At 37.5% G+C, this 4,983-nt stretch overlaps 1 protein-coding gene across 1 annotated transcript in view; it reads right to left on the reverse strand.

Moving 5' to 3' along the window:
- Cdh7 (cadherin 7) overlaps positions 1–4,983 on the reverse strand; it is a 158,009-nt gene that overhangs the window by 34,821 nt on the left and 118,205 nt on the right. The window lies entirely within an intron of this gene.

Genomic DNA, 4,983 nt, shown 5'->3' on the forward strand with positions numbered 1-4,983 from the left:
CATAGTGATCCGCTGTTTACAGCTTTCGAAGACCTGAGCTTAGAGGCATACACCACCACGCCCAGTCTCAATTGCAGTCTCAGCGCACCCCAGAGGCAGGGCCGGCAGGGCAGGTTTGGGGATCTAACCCCGGCCCCTGCACCTGCTTGTAGGCGCTTTAATCCATTGAACTATTTGGCCATCCCCTTATTTGTGATAATTAAATGTGGGGGAGTACAGTTTTATCTTATCCTTTTATGATACAGTTTAATGTGTGTTGTTCATGATATACTGGTTACATTTGGAAAATATTCCAAATACAACCTATATATTTTTTCTCGCTTTTCTTTTCACTTTTTCTCCTGTATGTTCAAGCTAACGACATTGTCACCTTGAATACATAAAGAACTTTTAAACATTCTTATGTAAGGTAGTGTGTCATAAAATAAATATTCAATTTACATCTCCATTATTATGTTTTGGAACCCAGTAGAACAACATAATGTCTGTATTGGGTGCATTTCAAAAATGTATTCTGGTCCTTTATAATCTAATTAGACTTTGGGAATGATGTGCCATTTCTAATACATTTCTGAAAGTTTCTGCTACCAATGTAAAGCGTTGTGCTAAAAATGTTTAATTATTTTCTTCTAGATTTATTTGTTTAGCTGAAGTTATGGAAGATATTAGCTTCAGTTTTTATGAGACTGTTTACAATGTATTAGTAAATGGGTCTTAGCATGGTTAATAGAGTAAGGAGCTTAGCATCATCAGTAACTCTTAAAATAGATTGAATGTTCATTATATGACAGGCATTCTGTTCTCTACATGAGTGATCTCATTTAGTTTTCTGTCTTTGTCTCTCGGTCTCTGGTTCTCTGTGATTCTCTCTCTCTCTCTCTCTCTCTCTCTCTCTCTCTCTCTCTCTCTCTCTCTCTCTCTCTCTGTCTCCCTCTTTCTGTCCCAGATATTAAACTCAGGACACCGCAGTTGCCAGTCAGGTGCTATGCCACTGAGCTATATCCTCAGTCCTATCTCATTTAACTCTCAAAAACACTCATAAGCCCAGTTCTAAGGCAAGCTTTCAAACAGGATTTACGTGATCTATACATTCATTTAGTTAAGTCTGTAGTCTTATGATTTAAGATGGAATCTTTTTCATGTCCCAACTAAGGTTGCTTATGTTTCTAGGGGTCATCAAATCTGTCAGCTTTCTGGAAATAGGGTTCTGGTCCAATGGTGTCTGAAGTAGCTTCTCCTGTCATGTGTCTTCCAGTTCTCTATCAGGCTGACCCAAGCTGCTCCTTGGCCTGTTGGCCTAGATGCAACAGTAGGATGAGAAATGGGAGGATCACACTTTTCTCAAGTCTCTGCATTTGTTACAACTAGCAGTATCCTATTTAGCAAAGTGAGTCATATGTCTAAATAGAACCTGTCTCTTGATGATTGGAACTCCAAAGTCAGGAGGTGAAAAACATGGACAAAGGAGAGATAAAAACAAAACAAAAGAAAAACAACAACAACAAAATCCTGGCACCTTCAGCACAATCAGTTATTGTTGGATGCCTCATTCCAGGCAATGCAGATTTATTTAAGTATCAAATTATTTGTTTATTGTGAGACTCTCCCACTGTGATTGTAAGCTCTGCAAGAGTACAGCTGTATGTCTAGTGACTCTAAAATAATGTGTTCACAGTATTTTTTTTCCTTGAAGCTATAAGTAAATGCTGCTGAGTAGCAAAGGAAATTATTTGGAGAATGCTGTTTAAGTACTTTGATCTAGTAGCAATTGTCCCTGAAAATAAATAGCTTCATACGTGAAAAAAAGACCAGTTCTACTGTCTTCCCCTTTTAGATTAGGGTGCTACTTAAGGGGGAATCATGACTTTCCTTGTGACCAACTAGTGCATTGTGGTAGACAGTGTATTCTAGCAAAAATAGAAGCTAGTCTTACCTAAGACCTCAACTCTAGATTTTTAAACAATGCTGAATTCCATTAAAATCCTGCCTTTATGATAATATATTACAAATGGATTTAGTAATTATATTACACCCCTAGAAAACATGTGGCACACTGTCATGTGCAAGAGTAAGTGCTCACTGTCCCTGAAGTAAGTTAAGATATGAAGGAGAAAGTCCCTTTGAAATAAACACATTACCTACCGGCCTTGTTGGATATCTCCAAATTTTTAAGAGGATACCGCATAATATTTTATGAAATTGCAATGCTAGTAAGAGTGATAAATCAAATTTAACTGATAAAATAATCATGGAAAATTAGAACTAAATATGTTAATGTTTTTCTGGGAAAATATAACTTTTCCATTGCTTGAATTTTAGTATTTTAAAATTTACAAATAATTTAAGAAAGGTACTTCAATTGTTTTTGGAAAAAAGATGACTCACAAAGTCATTATTATAAAATAACAATATTATCAAAATAACATAGAAGGGGTCGGACATATAGCTCAGTGGATTAACGTGCCTGCTTAGGCAGACACAGGGGCCAGGAGTTCAATCCCTGGGCCTTCCCTGCCAGCCCCACCCCCAGGGCACGCTGAGGCAGCAATTGATCCTGGGCATGGTGGGATGCGCCTGTAATCCCAGCACTTGGGAGGCTGCAAACAGCATGATCACTATGAGTCTGATGTATGCAGTGAGATCCTGTAGACCCTGTAGGCCCTGTAGACCCTGCAGACCCTGCAGACCCTGTAGACCCTGCAGACCCTATAGGCCCTGTAGACCCTGTCCTAAATAATAAATAAATAGATAAATAAATAATAACAACATAGAAAATATTCTTCCTAGTTTATAGTACTTTGTTGCTGTGTACCATAAAACAAATAAATGGGAAAAGTGAAGCTTTTAAAAACATCTTGAAAATATCATAAGAATAAGCTGTTCATCCACACTATTACTTTCAAACTCAAATTTACAACTATTTTTCTGCAGTATCCTTTAAACGCACTAGTGCAGAATATACTCATACACTGAGCATTACTTAGTAAATTATATCCAGTGGAACATATGCATTTGCTCTTAAAAAGATAATCTTTTTAAGGAAGGAAGGGCAAGATCAAGAAAAGGGCAAGACACAGTTCTTGCTCCTCTAGAGGCAGCACTGAAATCTGTACTTACCCAACAATGTCAAAACACAGGCGAGGATTGCTATCAGGGCTCCTGTGCTGAGGCCAGCAGGTAAGACATAGGCCTCTGCATTGCAGGTCTGGGCTATGCCATCTGCATCACAGTCACAAACACGGATGGTGAGCGTGTTGGTGCTGCTGAGTGATGGGGACCCACTGTCCACAATGAAAATCGGCAGGTAGTAAACAGATTGCTCCTGTCTCCGGAAGCCACTCCTCCTGGTGAGAATTGAGGCTGTATTGTCTGGGATAAAGAAAGCAAATATGCAGCATGGGTTGCCAGTGGAAACAATTATGCTTATATTTATTTCTTAGTTGGAAAACATCCTGGAATTGCAAATTTTTATTAAACAATTTTCTTTGAATTTCATTGGGAAGATATAATGCATTTGAAGACATTTTATATTTAATCTGCACATAGCCAAATAGATATATATAGAGAGAGCTTAACATGAAAGTGTTTAATGCCATTTATTTTACTAAATGTAAATGTCAAAACTACATATAATACATTAATTTACACCAACATGAAACCATATATTTCTAGAGACTGTGAGAAAATAAAGAGAGACATACAATAGTATAACTATTCAAGCCAACATAGAGAGTCAGGAAAACATCACAATCTCTCTTGAAATTATACAACAAAGCTACTGTGGTTAAAAACAGCAATGGTACTGTTAAAAAAAAAAAGGAGGATGAGGATCAATAGAATAACCTAGAAGCTGCAGAACTCCAGACAAATTCAGCACCTTCTCTTTGACAAAGGAACTAAACACATTCACTGGAAGAAAGATAGCCTCTTTCACAAATAGTGCTGGAAAAAAGGGCCTTTCCACATGCCAAAGACTAAAACTACATTCATATCTCTCACTATGCACTAAAATAAAAATATATTAAAGATCTAAATATTAACACAGAATTACTAAATCTTCTGGAAGACACAATAGGCCAAACTTTTCAAGACACAGGTGTAGGCAAAGACTTTATAAACAAACCAAATTGCTTGTGAAATATTACTAAGAATCAACAACTGGGATTTCATTGCAAATCTTTTGTACAGCAAAGGAAATCATCACAGAGTAAAAGGAAACCCCAGAAAGTGGGAAGAATTCTAGCCAACTGTTCTTCAAAGGACTAATATCTAGAATACATAAGAATTCACAAAAATCGTACTCCTCACATTTATTTTTATTTGTTTATTTATTTATTTTATACTACTCAAATTTAAAGATGTAATCCAAAAATGGGCATATATGAATAGACACTTCTTCGATGAACAGGTAAAAATGTCAAATAAATATATGAAAAAAATGGTCAATATCACTGGGCATTCAAGAGATGCAAGTTAAAACAATGACAAGATTTCATCTCACTGTGGAAAGAGTGGCTATTATCAATAAATCAACTATGGGCAATAAAAGGAAGCCTTCTCCACTCTTGGTGGGAGTGTAGACTAGTACAAACACTATGAAAATTAGTGTGGAGATTCCTCAAAAGACTAAAAGTAAGGACCGGCCAAATAGCTCAGCAGATTAAAGCAGTTGCAAGCAGGTGCAGGGTCCTGGGTGTCGATCCCCAGGACTGCTGTGCCTGTCCCGCTCCTGGGTTGCACTGAGATGGCAACTGAGACTGGATGTGGTGGCGCAAGCCTATAATCCCAGCTCCTGGGAGGCTGTAAACAGGCGGATCACTATGAGTCTGATCTAGTAGTGAGACTCTGATCACCCTGTACAGCCTTCCCTGTAAATAAAAAAAAAAAGTACAAAAGTACAACTTATTTTAAAAAAATAATCACTTCCCTGGCAAGCACTAGGACCTGAGTTCAATCCCAGGTTCTGCCAAAAAAAAAAAAAAA

The sequence above is a fragment of the Octodon degus genome, unplaced genomic scaffold, assembly GCF_000260255.1.
Source record: "Octodon degus isolate 3935 unplaced genomic scaffold, OctDeg1.0 scaffold00097, whole genome shotgun sequence".
NCBI classification, from domain to species: Eukaryota; Metazoa; Chordata; class Mammalia; order Rodentia; family Octodontidae; genus Octodon; species Octodon degus.